This window comes from Pelobates fuscus, chromosome 5, assembly GCF_036172605.1.
Source record: "Pelobates fuscus isolate aPelFus1 chromosome 5, aPelFus1.pri, whole genome shotgun sequence".
Lineage (NCBI taxonomy): Eukaryota > Metazoa > Chordata > Amphibia > Anura > Pelobatidae > Pelobates > Pelobates fuscus.
The window spans coordinates 266342641-266361956 of NC_086321.1; the positions used below are offsets into that span (position 1 = coordinate 266342641).

At 40.1% G+C, this 19316-nt stretch overlaps 1 protein-coding gene across 1 annotated transcript in view; it reads right to left on the reverse strand.

Moving 5' to 3' along the window:
- The window catches only part of PLPPR1 (phospholipid phosphatase related 1), a 191250-nt gene extending 181349 nt beyond the window's left edge, over positions 1–9901 (reverse strand). The window contains exon 1 of the mRNA XM_063457253.1: positions 9579–9901. The gene's annotated coding sequence lies outside the window, so the exon portion shown is untranslated. The remainder of the gene's footprint in view (positions 1–9578) is intronic.
- Positions 9902–19316: the final 9415 nt, after the last annotated feature.

The following is a 19316-nucleotide window of genomic DNA, read 5'->3' on the forward strand; positions in this document are numbered from 1 at the left end:
CCACCTATACTCAGCAGCTTCTTTCCCAGTCACAGACTGGGGGAGTTTCTGTGGCTGGGAACTCAAGGCTGTATTTCAGTCTCCTACCTACCTTGTCCCAAGCTGCCTCTGCTTCCATGCAGTGCCCCTTCTCTCTGGTGCCCGATCACAAGTCTCCTCTGCCCTCTGTTATGGCGCCAGTAGTGTGTGCATGGGGGCAGTGTTTGTGGGGCAGTGTGTGTAGTGTGTGTATAGGGGCAGTGTTTGTGGGGCAGTGTGTGTAGTGTGTGTATGGGGGCAGTGATTGTGGGGCAATGTGTGTAGTGTGTGCATGGGGGCAGTGATTGTGGGGCAGTGTGTGTAGTGTGTGCATGGGGGCAGTGATTGTGGGGCAGTGTGTGTAGTGTGTGCATGGGGGCAGTGTTTGTGGGGCAGGTGTGTAGTGTGTGTATGGGGGCAGTGTTTGTGGGGCAGGTGTGTATGAGGGGGCAGTGTTTGTGGGGCAGTGTGTGTAGTGTGTATGGGGGCAGTGTTTGTGGGGCAATGTGTGTAGTGTGTACATGGGGCAGTGTTTGTGGGGCAGTGTGTGTAGTGTGTGTATGGGGCAGTGTGTGTAGTGTGTGCAGTGTGTGCATGGGGGCAGTGTTTGTGGGGCAATGTGTGTAGTGTGTGCATGGGGGCAGTGTGTGTATGGGGGGTAAGGAGGGTAGGGAGGCTTTTTTATAAATTTTTTATTTAATTAAAATTTATATATTAATGTCCCCCCTCCCTTCTTACCTTTACTGGGAGGAGGGGGGGCATTTCTTAGTCCCTGGTGGTCCGGTGGGGAATCCCTGGTGGTCCCAGCGGTGGTGAGATGAACTCTAGCCCAGTTACAGGGCTAGAGTTCACTCTCGCGAGATTTGGAGTGTTGCCGTGGTTACCGCAGCAACGCTCCAAATCTCGCGAGAGGAAGACCCGGAGGAGCTGCAGGTAAGAGCTCCCGGGTCCTCTCTCACTCCCTCCCCTGCCGGCTGTCAGCACAGTGCCTGCAGACCGGGGAGGGAGATCTCTGATCTCCCCTCCGGTCCGCAGGCACATTGCAGGGCTGGCACTTGGGCAATGCCAGCCCTGCATTAGCCGGCAGACTCGCACACCCCTGGGCGGCCCGGTACCGTTTGATCCACGGACCGGTACCGGTCCGCGGCCCGGGGGTTGGGGAACACTGAACTAAAGGACCAACTGTGTTACAATTCCCTGTTAGCCTCTATGGGAAACTTTCCCTTTAGTAACTAGATGCTACTTACATCACAATTATTTTTGCAAATGTCTACATCTTTAGAATACAACATGTAACTGTTGGTTCAGGATTGTTCTGACCTTCATTTATTTCAAACTACTTAAAATTAGGCATGAATATTTTCCATCAATTCTGAAAAACATAATTAACATTTTAAATTTGCTATGACAGATCATTTGCTCTTTTAAAGTGACTCATTGATGCACGTCTCTCGGAATATTACTCCTATTTTCAAATTGTATTAATTTTTTTTTTTTTACTTCTAAATGCGTAATGTATTAGCTTTTTTATGGTGTTTATAATCATATTAGCCATCATGATTACTGAATATGACAGCTATATGGGTGCTGCTAGGTTTGACAAGACAAATGACGCACATTGCATCGACAACTATTGACTTCTGCATCATTTGAGAGTAGTCATCCTTCCAAATGGCCTTGTGCATCTCAACAAATAGTATAATATAAACATTAACATTTACTGCCAGTATCTACCAATATCTCAAACCATGTATATTTTTTTTATACGTAAACTTAATCAGGAAAACATTTTTTTCACTTATTACACAATTGGGTATCTGTAAGATTCATAGTTTGTTAAATAAACATTTTAGTAAATAGTTCTAACCACATATTGGTTACAGAAAGTATGAGAGAATACAGAGAGTATGTTCAGGATATTTCCAATGTTTTTACAGCTATCAAAAGCCAGCAATATATATATGCTAGTTAAAGGGACACTATAGTCACCAGAAGAACTACAGCTTAATGTAATTATTCTGGTGGCTATTTCCTGTTCCTGCAGACTTTTTAATGTAAACGCTGCATTTTTAGAGAAAAGGCAGTGTTTACATTACTGCCTTGTCGTAACTCTAGTGGCAGTCGTTCAGAATCAGCTCTACATGGAGAGTCTGATTGGGGCACCGCAACATTTTGCTGTGCATGAGCATTAGCCTTTAGTGCTTTCCTATAGGAAAACATTGGATTGGCTGATATAAAAAAGTTTGATGAGGAGGTGGAGGGGGGCAGAGCGAGCAATGATCAGACGTGCGGTACTGGAAAAAGGTAAGTTTTACTCCTTTTTAACTGGAGCCGGCCACCTGAACCGCAGTTTTAAAATTATAGTATCAGGAATAGTTGTCTGTATTAATGACACCATCGTCTTACTTTAAATTGAATGATATATAATTAATAGTCACTGTTCTAACGAGCATTGATGAGCATGATGAATCACAAATAACACATTTTGAGGAAATTGAAGATGTAAATGTATGACCTGATGAATGTTTTGTTTGGAAACTGACACACTGACTGTTTTATCCAAGCTGCAATAAAAGCTAAATTTTAGCTATATATATTTTCAAAGTCCTTGGAGTGCTATCATGTTCTGGAAAACTAGATAGATAGATGGATAGATAAGATAGATAGATAGATATATAGATAGATAGATCATTGCAGATAGATAGATATATAGATAGATAGATAGATAGATCTTACTAAGGGAGAGAACCAATGGCATTTCTGTGAAAGCAGCTTCTTAAAAATACCAAAAGAGCATAAAACAAATGTCTATATTTTAGCATGATGCCTTCATTCAATAATTATATTAATACCAAATATCTACACTATGTAGTGTTTATTAAGCAGCAAATGCAGTCTGCAAAACTCTTTGCAGTATAGTCAGTCTGTACAGAGCCATTTGTTCTCCTCCTCCCTGGTTGTTAGACTACATCAATGAAGTGTGTTCCAAAAATGTTGCTGTCAAGTATGGGGGGGGGGGGGGGCAGATACATGGAGTCCCTCTTTACAGATGCATAAGGAAATAATAGAGCCATGGAACAGATTTTTTTTTTAGCTTGGTAAAAATCAATATTGGAGCAAAGGGGTACTTAATGAGAAATGTTCATTTTTTTACATTGCTTTACAGTGCATAAAAGGTAATCTAGCGCATGTATATAAGTTGCTGTTCAGGGAAGGGTTAATGTCACATTTTTTATATGAATTATAAAATATGCTGTGGAAATGTGTGGTGTGTTCAACTGGGAATGAAAATCTTCAGTGTATTTACAGCCAACAGAAAGTGAAATCCAAGAGACAGCTGATACATTACAGCCACAGTTACATAAAGCACAGTGTTGGGCTTTCTTCCTTTAACATCTCCAGTTATTGATGAGTCTATAGTTATGCAGTGACCCTCGTGAAATCAATGATCCATTTTAATGGTGTCAAGAGAGTCAGAAGAAAGTGCATTGTTTTCATCAAATTCAACAAAATCCAAATCATTTGGAACTGATGCTAATCCCTAAAGTGAACAACACAAAAAAATACAAAACACTTTGACTGTGGCAGTTGTAATACAATTGCAATATAATATAAATGTTGTGTATTTTATTTTTGACTTGTAATGTTTAAAAAAACCTTTTTTGCGTATTCTTTTTATATGCATGATATATAAAACATGTTGGATAGTGATGTCCCGAACAGTTCGCCGGGAACCATTCGCTGGCGAACATAGCGTGTTCGCGGTCGCAAACACGCGCGTTGTTCGGTCCGCCCCCTATTCGTCATGGAGGTGGGAGGCTCTGGGAGGCAGGGTCTGCTGCTGATTGGCTGGAATGTGTCTGCTGACTGTGAGGTACAGGGTCAAAGTTTACTCAATGATGACGAATAGGGGGCGGACCGAACATCACGCTATGTTCGCCAGCGAACGGTTCCCGGCGAACTGTTCGGGACATCACTAATGTTGGATCATTTTAGTCATAGATTGCAAGTTCATCTGAGCAGGGACTTGTTCACATCTTATCTCTGTTAACATTGTGTTTGTCAATTACTTGTAAAATATCCATTCTATAATCCCAGCATCATTTTAAATACAAACAGTCCAATGAGTTTGTGACATGCATCTAAAATAGCCTCTTTTACGATGCTATAGAGGTGTAAAAACCCACTTGCACTACCCCTGGAATGGAAAGGGTTATTAATATGAAGCCGGCATACCCACTCAAAACACTTTTTGACAAGTGAGATTTTCCTTTGCAATATTGCTATCAATGAAAAACTACCTTACTTTTAAATGTATATTCATAAGCAGGGCCATACTGGGAAAAAATCTGGTCCAGGCATTGTTTAATCACAATGGCTCATTGAGAAGGGGACAGGGCCAGAGAGGGGGTTGTTTTGTCATAACCAATGACGAGCCCGCCCTTCCTTAAAGTAAGCATGTTGGTTCATTGCTTTTCCAGGGTAACCATGTGCAGAGCACTGCTGAAGAGCTCTCACGAAAAAAAAAAAAGAACCTGTATTTGTTCTGTGCAAATTTGTTTGTGACTTGTCTCTTGTGTCTACATAAGTGGGATACTACAGCCAAAAGGGCCAGGAAAGTTTATTGTGCATGTGTTTGAAGGCTGCTTGTTGGATTGTGTATAGTAAACTGAATGTGTGAGGGGTGCAATGTGTGTGTGAGGTGTGCAGTGTGTGTGAGGGATGCAATTTTTGAAAATGCTGTGAGGTATAAGGCCTATATTGTGTTTGCATGTTTCTTCATTATTATTTTATTTAAGAAAAAAATTAATAATAATGAACTTCATATCCCCTCTTTATTCTTCTTACCTTTGTCAATGTGGAGGGACATTGCAAACTATGGTGGTCTGGTGGTACTGAGGGAACTCTAGCCTGCAGCTCCTGCAGCTAAAGTTTACTCTCGTGAGATTCAACAGTGTTGTAGCATTGCCATGATAACTGAAGCAACGCTCTGAGCTTGCAACAAGAAGATCCAGGTGTAACTGCAGGCTAGAGCCCCCAGGTCCTTCACTCTCTTCCTTTCCTTTGCCACACTTAAGAACCTGTGGGACAGTGAGGGAGATATTTGATATTCCCACCAGCCTGTGAAGGCACACTGCAAAGCTGGTGCTTGAATAGCGCCGCTCCTGCATGGGCTGGCAGGGGAAGGCTGAAAAAAAATGGTAGGGGAAGGATGAATAAAAATAAATGGCATACGATGGGAGCCTTACATTTATTTCCTTTATTCTTAATGCCACATCTTGTTTATTATTATTGTTTCATTGTGAATATTTCGTACATGTATTTTGAGAGACATTAACCGAACAATGTTGAGCGTGATGATGTCATGCTCAGACTCCTTTGATTATGACCGTGATGGCCATCAGCTGGAAGAAAGGCCATTTAAAACACCAATGGAGGGTAAATGTGGTTATACCTTGAGAAAGGCTCTAGTAACTGTGCTGAAACATTGAGTTTTGTTTGGTACAGGTGTCCAGCCCAATTGAGCGTATATGTCATTGTGGTTTAAATTCATGTTATATAGCCGCTATCACTGGTTGTTATAGCCTTGCAATACAATACCATGTTAACTTTGGATTTATTTTTATTTCAGTTTGTTTACTTTGTGTATATAATAAAGAGATTTGAGTCATTAACTAAGGTGTGAATCTATTTTTGTATATAATATGATGAAAGGCAGCATGCAAAAATACTATGGTGAAATTGAGTAGAATTAATAAATATTCTGCATGGGTATAAAATGGTTGTCGGAGAGCAAAGAAGTGTGGCAAGGATGAGTATAAGATTGGTGGCAGGGTATGAAATCGATGGTTGGAGAGGATAGGCATGAGAATGTGCCCTGGCAAAATATGTTGTGAGCTTTATAGCAGTTGAAGAAACAGGAGATAGATGAAAAGGGAATACAAAGAAGAAAAATTAATTTGGCAACAAAGGGTTTCTATGTTACAACATTTAACGATTAGTGGCTGGTAATTAGCAACTGCTGAAAGTTTTAATGTCTGTGATAAAGATTAACAGAAGTTGTTAAACACTAAGAAGCAGCTGCTTCTTAATGTCTATGTTTTTGTTTATTGCGATTTGAATAAAAACTACACCTCCTCACCTAGCTATAAAGAGAATAAATAAGTTACATAACGGCAAACACTCACTACATCCAATATTACAAAATAATAATAATAATAATTCTATATTTAAGTAATGGTAACTTTAAGGATATCTATAGGCATGTATGCAGTTTGCAATAAAATGCTCAGTAAAATTTAGCAAGTCAAGTGTATGAAAACACAATTTGTTCAGATTATTGTAAGTGAAGTATTAATGCACTGAACAAACGTTTCATACTGTCTCCGTGTTCTAGTGCAGTTTCTATGGCAGTGGATTGGAAAAGGATCCCTTTACTTGATGCACATCTTATGTGTAAGATGGTTAACTCTAAGCGGTGGTTGGTATTGGTGGAGACAGTTGTGAGTAGCGAGTAGCCTTTACTCGCAAAGGAGACCATGAAAATCTGACACTTATTTTTGAGCCGCAATCATCTATTGGCTATATTTAATTCATATCTATAAATAGAAAATAAAATATAAAAAATATATCTCCAAAAATATGCAGTCTCTTAAAACTCATAAGCCATCTGTTTATATAAAACACTGAAACAAATGTAAATATATAGGATTTTCATATTTGCCAAAGATCAAATGTATACTTCATATCTATCGAATAATGCTGGGAATCAGACACATGTAACCTCAAAAAATATTCATATTAGTTCCCTATTGGCAAAACAAGCAACCAGTGGGAAGATAGTTAAAAATCCCTTAGCTGTGCAAAAGAAAACAAAAAAAAACTATTTGAGGGTCAATGTGGCCCCAATATAAGTCTCAGGACAATTGTATCTTCCCTTAAGCACCACTCAAAATGCAAAACATGGGAGCATATGTACTGCATAGTAAGCAGACACAATGCATGATCAACCATTAATACTCTATCCCCCAGAAAGTAGTATGGGGTATTATTATAATGAGAATAAGGAGGGGGGGGGGGGCATCATTCATATATGATTCTCCTTTCTCACTCTTTCAACAATTAGGGGTTTAAATAGATTATGAACTCGGGACATATTGCATTAGTGGTGGAATAAACCCTTTAAAAGTATGGGGGAGACCTGGCACTGGCCCCCACAACCTCTATCAATGGTCAGCAGGTGTAGGGTATAGATATAAAGACAGGGATGGACGTACCATTATCTACCCACTGCCATTATCCTCGTGAAGCAAGTTAGCTCTATGTTATAATAAAAGAGGGGGCATGTTATTGTGCCAACCTACAGCAACACTTGAAAAGTGCATGGAGGCAAATATTTGCTACTAGGAAGAAGCATGCCAATGCCCCCCACCCCCCTCCATCCCACCCATCCACCCATAAGTCCTGAGGTTTTAGTATGATGTACACCGACACATTACTGGGCAAGTCTCAGGAGAAATACAATTTGGCCATCTGAGCATGCTTGGCTTTCAAGGCAAATGATTAAACCAAACTCTAACTACAATTCAAAGAGTGTGATGATTAGCTGAGGTTTTTTTTTTTTTTTTTTTTATCAATGCTAGTGGCAAATTATAAAAACTATTTGAATTTCAGATCAACATTTTTAGTATTTCAGCGATTTAGTTACATCCAGCCAGGCTAAAATCCAGACAATATTAATCTTTTGAACAGTATCTCTGTTTTGCAGTCGGAATGCTCTTGGATTGAATAGGGATAATTGTTTCTAATCCAGACCACTGGCATGCAACTTTACTGAATAATCATGTACATTTTAAATGCAAATCAGGCAATATAATCAGTTTAGGATTTTAACATTGCAATTGTAATTTTGTGCAGGTAGCTTTTCAAGCTGCAAAAATGTTCGTAAATTTAGTTTGTTGATACATTATTATTGTAATCGGAAAATAATAATTGAGTTGTAATTTTAAACACCACTTCCATTCCCATTTTAAATTATGTTACCGAATCAGTACAGTTATAAAGTAAATTCTAAACATATTCTAGATGTGTTTGTTATTAGTTATTTTTTTATGGATTTGTTATGCTATATAATTGTGTTATTTTCCTTTTTGAGAAAAAGGCTCTATGAAACCATCATAACAGTATTTGCTGATATATAACATTTATTACATTTTGGAAACATGTATACATAGATATATAAAAATGGTAAAATAATAAATTGTGATTATGTAGCATTTGATCTGTACTCTGGTTTCTGTGCCACAACTAAAATGGAACCCATTTTTTTTTTTTTTTATCTAAAAGGCAACCTGCACGACCACTTTTATTCAAAGCCAACAGTCCTATTGTCTTTGCCCCAGAAAGTAAGAACATTGCATTTCCATAAGCACAGCAGATGCAATGTGCATTCAGAGTCACACATGGAATGTCTGTCTGCTGCTTTAATCCTCTGAGTGGCACTGCATTCATCCAACGCCACTCTGCCATTCAAAGGGTTAAAGATGCACTGTCTCTTTTCGTTTAAAAGGATTCTGGGACAGCAAGGACAATGTGAAATGAACTAATAGCATGTCATTCAAAATAAGATGTTATGTAACTGCCATTTAGCATGTAACAAACTGATGTAAGAAAATAGATTTGTTATACACAATATGGTATACATTGAGTAAAGACATCTTAGAAATATACATGCTGTGTGTATTGCCATCGTGCTATATTGGCTCAAAATTTTCTTACCTCCCCCTTTTTGTCATTAAAGGAGCACAATATCCCTGTGCAGATTGCAACCCCCTCTGGGGAATTTGGGCCTGAATGATTATTTGAAAACAACACCAGCACTAGTTTATTTCACAAGCCCCCAGACCTTTTGTGGTGGTCTAAAATAATAACTCATCATGTCTTCTGGTGACCTCCGTGTCACCCTTTTCTTTATTTTCTTGTCCAACACCAAACTGGGGAACGTTAAAAAAAATTACACCTATTGAGTGATTTAATGTTTTGTTTTACAATTTCATAATGATTTTCACACCTCTTTCCTCTTCAGTTATCTACATAAAAGAACATTTAGAATCAGCAAGTTACTACAGAGAACCTGCCCTACAAAATCTAAAAGCATCTACAACTGCTGGTGCTGCTGCTTCTGGGGGAGAAAACGATAGATGCAAATTCAGGATCTCCTAATGCTGATCTGAATTAGGCAGACATAAATCTCTGGTTTTGTGGTTTCATTCTAGGGTTCTATCCCATGCATTATTTCAGACTGCAAACAAAGCTAATGCAGATTGCCATGAGGATATTTTTAAATACAGATATACTCTATAATAAAATGTATGTAAAAAAAATTTCTAATTTAAACCAGAAGCTATTCGTATGTCAGGTTGAAAACCCAGTCATTTGTAACATTCCAAACGACAAGTATTTTCCAGGGTGCCTTAATTTGTCTTTCTCTTCTATTGAATAAGCAACCCTCCTCCCCATTACATTGTGTGATTGTTCTAACATCTAATTGTATGTCTTACCTTATTTGTTTTCTATTCTTTGCAGCCAGTTCATCCAGCTAGGAATCCCAATATCCCGTCCAACTTGCATGAGACAAAATCCCAAATGAATGCATCCTGATTCTCGCCCTGTGCGTTGATTTCCTTGTTTGTAATCTGCTGTTAATGTTTCTGCTATTTAATCCTGGCAGTGCGCATTTAATCCTCCATCTAAATGTCTATTTCTCTCTTTCTCTACATTTCAAATCCAGTAGTTCCAGGTTGCTCAGGCTTCCCCTGTTTGTATTAATGGAAGGAATTAGAAAGCCACTTGCTGAGGAGGGGGGTTGTAAAAAAAAAAACCTTGGAGCATGCGTAGAGAATGTCATTAGTGTCTCTCTGAGGCACGCAAACACACATCCTCTGGGTACTGAAAAATAAAATTGCAAAATATATTACAGAATGCATATCCAGATCTTTTTGAGATATGTAACATGATCTTAATCAGAATGCTCTTCTAGAAAACATAATGAATATACCTGAAATAATTCTTCCACTGTTGTTTAAAATAAAGATATGTACATCATGTGTATATAACACGGAGCTGGTTTTATGAACACGCTGAGGTTGCCATGGTGTCTGAATTGTCTATATATTTGAATTTGGCCTTCAGAAGCAAAAATGGAGCAGAGTATGAAATAAAACCAATAACAATTAAAATATTTTATAATTGTTTTTGTAGATTGCAGATTCTTTTGCAGATTCTTTTGAAATTATAGCAGTATCACCAGACATTATCTGACTCTAAAAGGAATGTCTTTTTCATACATATTTCAATGTTTATGAAAAAAGAAAAAAATACAGACAGTTTTTTTCCCTTTGTGTATCAGATACAGACAGAGTTATTTTCCTCTATCATTAGTTCATGCTCCCTCAATCCCAGGCGTCTCTTTGACATCTTTAACTCTCTTATTTGCCCTGCTGTGGCCCCCCCTCAAACTAACCTTACAGCTGAGAGCTTTGCATGCTACTTTACCGACAAGATTGAACAGCTAAGGAAAGAATTCTCCCCAACTTGCCTTTCTCTTTCTCAACCACATGTAGATCATGCCTTTCCTACCCTTCAGACTTTCTCCTGGCTACTGAACAAGAGGTGGCTGCGCTTCTCCTTGCCCCATCACTGTCCCACTTGATCCTGACCCAGGGCCGGCCGGCACAGGCGGCCGCCTTAGGGCGCACCGGCTCTGGGGGCGCAAAATTCCAGTGACCGGCAGGAGGGAAGTGCTCCCTCCTGCCAGGTCACCTCCTGGATCCCCGGAGATGCTGGGAAGCGTGCGGCTGAAGTGGATTAGGAGGCGGCGAGGGAGCTCTCTGATCTCTCTGACCGGCTCCCTCGCGCGCCTTTTGCTGATGCCGCGGGAGCTGGAATATGACGTCATATTCCGGCTCCCGCGGCATCAGAAAACAGCCTGCAAGGGAGCCGGTCAGAGAGATCAGAGAGCTCCCTCGCCGCCTCCTAATCCACTTCAGCCGCACGCCTCCCAGCAGCCTCACTGGACCACCAATGAGAGACCCACACCAGCACTCCAGGTAGGGAGGCTGGGTGGGACATTTAATTGTAATGTATTATTAATTACTTTATTAATTACTGTGTGTGTGCATGTGAGTGTGTGTGTGTCTGTCAGTGTGTGTGTCTGTCAGTGTGTGTGTAAGTGTGTCTATGAGTTTGTGTGTGAGTGATTGTGTCTGTCGGTGTGTGTGAGTGTGTATGTCAGTGTGTATGTGTGTCTGTGAGTGTGTGTGTGTCTGTCAGTGTGTGTGTCTGTCAGTATGTGTGCCTGTCAGTGTGTGTGTGTAAGTGTGTCTATGAGTTTGTGTGTGAGTGAGTGTGTCTGTCGGTGTGTGTGAGTATGTCAGTGTGTGTGTGCGCATGTGAGTATGTGTGTCTGTCAGTGTGTGTGTGTTCGAGTATGTGTCTGTGAGTTTGTGTGTGTGTGTGTGTGAGTATGTATTGTTCTGTATGCCTGTCTGTATGTATGTATCTGTATGACGGTATGCCTCTGTATGTATGTATGTGTCTGTATGCCTGTATGTCTTGTACGTATGTTTCTGTATGTCTCTGTATGCATGTATGTAACTGGATGTATGTTTGTCTCTGAATGTCTGTATATATGTCTCTGTATGCATGTATGTAACTGTATGCCTTTAAGTCTCTGTATGTACGTATGTGTGTGTCTGTGTGTCTCTGTATGCCTGTATGTCTTTGTATGCATGTTTCTGTATGTATGTATGCGTCTGTATGACGGTATGCCTCTGTATGTATGTATGTGTCTGTATGACGGTATGCCTCTGTATGTATGTATGTGTCTGTATGCCTGTCTATATGTATGTGTCTGTATGTCTTTGTATGTATGTGTCTGTATGCCTGTCTGTATGTATGTGTCTGTATGACGGTATGCCTCTGTATGCATGTATGTATTTATATGCCTGCATGTCTCTGTATGCATGTATGTCTCTGCTTGTATGTCTCTGACTGTATGTGTCTGTATGTCTCTGTATGATTATTGCTGTCTTTGTATGACAGTGTACCTGTATGACTTTGACTGTGTGACTGAAAAATGATGCCTGTGTGCCTGTGGCTTGGGAGGAAAGACACACAGGTGAAGATGCATTTTTTTTTTTTAATGAGGGTCGGGGGCGCCAAAATGCATCTTCGCCTGTGTAACTAAAAATCCTAGCACCGGCCCTGTCCTGACCCATCTCACCTTATCAGATCTCTCTCCCCTTGTCTTGTGACTTCCTTAACACACATCTTCTACTGCTCTCTCTTCTGGCATTATCCCTGCTGACCTTAAACATGCTACTGTAGTACCAATCCTGAAAAAAACATCTCTTGACCCATCCTCCCCCTCTAACTATCACCCCATATCCCTGCTCCCTTTTCCCTCAAAGCTTCTGGAAAGACTTGCCTTTACCTGTATGTTTCACTTCCTCAATTCCAACTCTCTCCTAGACCTTCTTCAATCTGGCTTCCGCCCCCTCCACTATACTGAGACTGCTGTTATCAAAGTTACTAATGACCTAATCACAGCTAAATCCAAAGGCCACTACTCCATACTAAAACTTCTTGACCTCTCTGCTGCCTTTGACACCGTTGACCATGCTCTCCTTCTTCAAACTCTTCAATCACTCTGTCTCTGTGACACTGTCCTCTCATGTCCGCTCATTCAGTATCTCCTTTTCTAATGATATGTCCTCCATTCATCCTGTCTCTTTTGGAGTCCCCCAAGGCTCTGTCCATGGTCCCCTTCTATTTTCTCTATATACTGCCTCTCTTGGCAAACTTAATGCCTCTTTAGGAATCCCCTACCACCTGTACGCTGATGACACAGATATATCTCTCCTCCCCAGACCTCTCCCCTGCCGTCCTGCAACGTGTCGCTGCTTGCCTTTCCTCCATCTCTGACTGAATGTCCTCCCACTTTATAAAACTAAATCTCTAAAACTTTCCTCCTTCTAATACTGATCCTCTTCTTTTGCCCCCCCCCCCCCTTAAGTCAGTGGTATCCACATCAGTCCATCCTTGCAAGTGCGCTGTCTTGGTGTCATATTTGATTTTAGCCTCACCTTTGAGCCTCACATCCAGCATGTTACCAAATCCTGTAGATTCCATCTTAAAAACATAGTCCGCATCCGCCCCTTTCTTACGCAAGATGCTACCAAAGAGCTTGTCCATGCTCTAGTAATTTCCCGCATGGATTATTGAAACCCTCTCCTATTGCCCCACTACAGTCTGTAATGAATGCTGCCGCCAGACTGATTTTCCTCTCTAGTCGGTCCTCTCACACCTCACCCCTTTGTCAGTCCTTACATTGGCTTCCTGTATCCTATTCAAAGTGCTAACCCATACCTATGAAGCATTGTCCAATTCTAGCCCCTCTTATATCTCTTCACAGATCCATAGGTATATTGCCTTCTCTGTCTTTTTGCTCTGCCCGTGAGATTCTCCTGTGCGCTGCTTGCACCAGTATGGGCAACTAATGCCTGCAGGACTTCTCGCCATCAGACTCTACTGTAGTCTTCGATCGTTTAGGGAGTGCCTTAAACCCCATCTTTTTAGGAAAGCTTATGGCCTCCCAGAGTAACCTCTACCTCACATACCTGACTCTTGCTCTCTCCTAAAGGGCAGCACTATACTCTCTCCTCCAGCTCTGCTTCACTCCCACCTTATTTGATTGCTATTTCCTGTCCTATTGTGTTTTACACCCCACCTCCTATAGATTGTAAGCTTGTTTGAGCAGGGTCCTCTTCAACCTATCAACCCTGTAGGTTTTATTGTAATTGTCCTATAGTTAAATCCCCCTTATAATATTGTAAAGTGCTAAGGAATCTGTTGGCGCTATATAAATGGCAATAATGATAAAATAATAATAATTAACTAAATTGAGAATACAAAATAAATTCATTTTTTAATTTAAGGCCAGAGCAGCTAACTCAAAAGCAGAGCTGTTTTAATCAAGTTTTCCAGTTTGGCTTTTTTAATCTTCAATTTGAAATTCACTTTGAATTCTCACTTTAGTTACCGTATATACTCGAGTATAAGCCGACCCGAATATAAGCCGAGGCCCCTAATTTTACCCCAAAAAATTGGGAAAACGTATTGACTCGAGTATAAGAGTAAATTTCTAAATAAAATTAGATCCTAAAAAAATTATATTAACTGAATATTTATTTACAGCGTGTGTATATTATGAATGCAGTATGAGTGCAGTGTGTATATGAGTGCAGTGTGTGTATATGAGTGCAGTGTGTGTATATGAGTGCAGTGTGTGTATGAATGCAGTGTGTATGTATGAGTGCAGTGTGTGTATGAATGCAGTGTGTATATAATGAATGCAGTGCAGTGTGTGTATGTAGTGTGTGTATATGAGTGCAGTGTGTATATGAGTGCAGTGTGTATATAATGAATGATGAATGCAGTGTGTATGTGTGAGTGCAGTGTGTGTGTATGAGTGCAGTGTGTATGCAGTGTGTGTGTATGAGTGCAGTGTGTATATAATGAATGCAGTGCAGTGTGTGTATGAATGCAGTGTGTGTATGTGTGAGTGCAGTGTGTGTGTGTGTGTGCAGAGCATTGGTGGGGGTTGGGCATTTTATTAATTATTATTTAATTATTATCTTAATATTTTTTTTGTTGTTTTTTTTTAGGTAATTATTTTTTTATTTTATTATTAATTGTATTATTTTTTTTGTTATTATTAGTTTAATATTGTTTTTTTATTATTAGTTGTTTTATTAATATTTTTATTTTTTCGTCCCCCCTCCCTGCCTGTTAGCTGGCCAGGGACGGGGGCTCTCACTCCCTGGTGGTCCAGTGGATGGGCTGTAGGAGGGGGGAGGAACAGAAAAGAGGGAGACCCTGGGGGAGAAGAGGACAAATATCCTCCCTCCACAGGGTCAACCAAAGTAGGAAACCCCAACCTTATGGTAATGCTAAAACTTAACTTTTAATAGTATTGAATAAAAAAGCAAATACAAGCAAAAAAATAAAAAAATAAAATAAAAATAGAAAAAGGGGGTGCAGACACTGTCACTTAGGGTGTTGATAGCAGATATATATAATACAACCCACTAAAACCACCTAGTGATACAGATACGGGAGGGGGAATCGTCCTTATAACACAGACAGACAAGATACAGAGGGAGGGCACGAAAACGTTATTGAGTACCAATACAAAGGTCCTTAATTTCTCTGACACCATACTCACTGAACTACAATACCGAGTCTTGATGAAGGGGTTCTCATTTGTTCCGGTACCCCCTTTTAATAAATTTGAATGGATAAAAGACATCCACTTATTCGGTAGACGTTTGGCTCTACATAAATTCTTTCTTAACATTAATGAAAAAAGAGCCAAAGATCTCGGTTTTAGTGTCAGAGAAAATCAATGCCTCAATGATTTGGTGTCCCTATTGGAGGGCAATGATGATACTACTTCTCATCCCTATACAGATCTGTGCCTCAGCAGTAAATTTACACCCAATATCGGGATTTTAATAACATAGACATCTTCGGTGAGTCATCCTGTAGTATGATACAAAAATTTAAACTAGAGCCCCGACCTCATAGCAACCTCTCGAAGGATGTGTGGCGGGCCCTCCATGACCTGCAGGACAACGAGGACATCATCATAAAACCGGCAGATAAAGGGGGGAACATAGTTGTTTTGAATAGAACACACTATGTTCAGTTAGCAATAAACATACTTAAGGATGATAAAACCTATCATACATTGCATACTGACCCCTTCATTAAATTTCTGTCAGACCTTAAGGGTCTGCTGGACTCAGCGTTCAATAATGGCATCCTGGGTAGGAAGGAACATGCATATATATACATCAGAAACCCTGTTGTTTCTACATTTTACTGCCTACCCAAGGTGCACAAAAAGTCTACTCAATTAACAGCTAGACCGATTGTGTCAGGATCAAATAATTTGACAAGTAAAGCTAGTCTATATATAGACAAAATACTTAGACCTTTTGTTGAAAGGCTTCCCTCATATTTGGGGCTTGAGACATGAACGCCATACGCAATTCACTATTGAATTATTGAGATTTGTATTAACCCACAATTTCTTCCTCTTTGATGGCCAACTTTACCACCAGGTGCAGGGTACTGCTATGGGTACGTCTTGTGCCCCATCATATGCCAACCTGCACCTGGAGTTGTGGGAAGAAAATGGTGTTTTCAGATGAAAACGCTGAGTTCACAAAAGATATCTTTCTGTGAAAAAGATACATCGATGATGTCCTCGTTGTCTGGATGGTCACGGGGGACTCCTTCATCACCTTTGTACCAAAACTCAACTCCAATAATTTGAACCTAATGTTCACGATGGAGATTGGTGGTTCCACTTTGAATTTCCTGGACTGTACCCTCAAAATCTCCAATGATTTGGGGATTGAGACCACCCTCTTTAGGAAACCTACCTCAACAAATACCATGTTGAGGTGGGAGAGTTACCATCCGAGTACACTTAAGAAAGGTATCCCGGTTGGCCAGTATCTACGTTTAAGAAGAAACTGTTCAACTATGGAAGAATTTATGGATCAGGCTAAGCTCCTTAGAACCAGGTTCAAGGAGCGGGGATACCCAAATCGTTGCCTCAAATATGCGTACCAGCGGGCACTTTTGAGTGACAGAATGGAACTTTTAAAAGACAAGGAAGCACCAACCAAACAAGAACCCATCCGCTGTATAGCCACATTTGATTCTGGATGGGATCAGACTAAATAGATTCTAGGTAGATTTTGGCCTCTGATATCCCAAGATCCCCAACTTAAGGGAGTTATTACTACATTCGTTTCCCTCACTGCCCGAAGAGGTAAAAATTTAAAAGAAGTTTTGGTTCCCAGTCATTTTTCCACCAAAAATGTCACCAAAAATTGGCTCTCCGTGCAAGGCACCTACCAATGTGGTAGGTGCGTAGCTTGTCAGTACATGACGAAAGATTCCAAAGTCCTTATGGACTCAATGGATAATGGAGTATGTCATGTCAAACAATTTTTTAACTGCAACACCAAGGGGATTATATACCTACTGATGTGTAAGTGTGGTCTTAGATATGTAGGGAAAACCATTCGTCCCTTCAAGAGGCGAGTTATGGAACACATACACTCAGTCAGAAACTCTAAAGATACCCCAGTGCCTCGACATATCATAAATAATCATCATGGATACACGAGAGGGATCAAGTTTGCAGGGATTGAAAAGGTGCAGTTGGGTCGTAAAGGAGGTGATCTAGATCGAACCCTTCTCAAAGAGAATGTTTTTGGATTTATAGATTTAACACCCTGGCCCTTAATGGACTTAATGAGGGGTTTACGTTTACCCACTTCATTGATAAATAAGTTTCACAGGAATTAATACTTACCATCATAGGTATGCAATATTACTTAATTTTCATTTATTAACTTTTGTAAATACTTTCATTGACTTATTTTGTTTTTATTAATAACTTTGTTAAGTTAGCCATATTGTTCATCCCATGAATTAGCAAGTAACTTTTACTTTGCACATTACAACTTCATTATAGAGAGTCATTTCACCACTTTCACTATATTAGTGTGTATGTCTCTTTAATGATTATGACAAGAGACATTTAGAAAGTGATGTATGCTCTCTTCCTTATAAGGAATTAATTAGTCTTTTGTACAAATTTTCCTGGGGAAAAATATTTAAAAAAACCCTATATGTATAGTATATATATGTATAGTGGGGCTTTAACTTTGCCTCTAAATTACTGGTTATCAAACATTGAGTTCTTAGATAACACAGTCTCCAAGGTGTTAAATTTTTCCCCTAAATAACTTGCTAAGTATTCTTCAGTGATGGTACTTTAGGGCTTAATACCCTTTAGGTCTTAGTACTCTAGGGGTTAATATCGATCTGCATACCCTGTCAATCTCTAGTGACACGCACTCAAAGGGGGCGGTATCAGTTCGAACGCCGGTTTTGGCGAGAACAAGTCCTACACGCCCATTCAATCTTTCGTTGGCTCGATGCATATAAAAGAGCCGTGTAATGCAAGGACCACTGATTTGCCTCTGACGAAGGCGCATTTAGAAGCGCCGAAACGTGCGTCAGGCAGGATAGGGGTTGGAGAGAACGAACAAGGAGGAGAGGAGAGAACGAACAAGGAGGGGAGGAGAGGGGGGGAGAGTTTTCTCCGTTATGGTTTAGGAGTCCTCTGCATTGGGGTTTTTTTGCACTACTGCACTTTTTTGCACTTTTTACTTTGGTTCAGTTTAAGTTATTCTGCTGGCTACACTTGCCAGCTTCTATTAGCTTTTTGCATTAGCAGTGTTGGTTGCTACTTGTATTACATTTCTTGTTGCACTCTAGACATTGCAACATTATTACCTGCTACTTTATTCAATAGTATCCCCAGTGTTAAGTTGTTCAACGAGGACTCACTGCTTCCCTTCTCTCTCCTTCCTCTATGTATAGAAGGTCTGTAGGAAGTTTTTTGATCTATGTGGTCACTATATCCACATCTCTCTTCACCTCCATGTCCTATTTTTAGCCCTATTAGACTGCCCATTTTCATGGTATACTTTAGAACAGGTTTAGTGAGCTCTATGCCGCAATATTATCTGTATCACTAGGTGGTTTTAGTGGGTTGTATTATATATAGCTGCTATCTACACCCTAAGTGACAGTGTCTGCACCCCCTTTTTCCATTTTTATTTTATTTATATATTTTTTTGTTTGTATTTGCTTTTTTATTCAATACTATTAAAAGTTAAGTTTTAGCATTACCATAAGGTAGGGGTTTTCTACTTTGGTTGACCCTGTGGAGGGAGGATATTTGTCCTCTTCTCCCCCAGGGTCTCCCTCTTTTCTGTTCCTAGTCCAATATGTATGGAATGGTTACCCCCTTCTTAGGATTCCCCAGACACACACCTACGCTGGTTGTCCCTAGCTGTTCTCCTTTTTTTGTTTATACAATACACACTGCATCTCCAAGATGTGCGCAAGGTTTTGGGGGCAGCATATTATCTTTCAACCCAGAAAGCACAACGTCTTGGGCCGGTCCTGGGTCTCCACATATTAATGGACCACTAAAGCCCCTTCATTTCTCTGCAGTGGCCTGGGTTCAGTGGTTCCGCAGTTTTAACCATACAATGTAATACATTGCATTTGTTAACATTGCAGAATTACCTCTAGTGGCTGTCATATGGACAACCACTAGAGGCGCTTCAGCAGTACTAAGC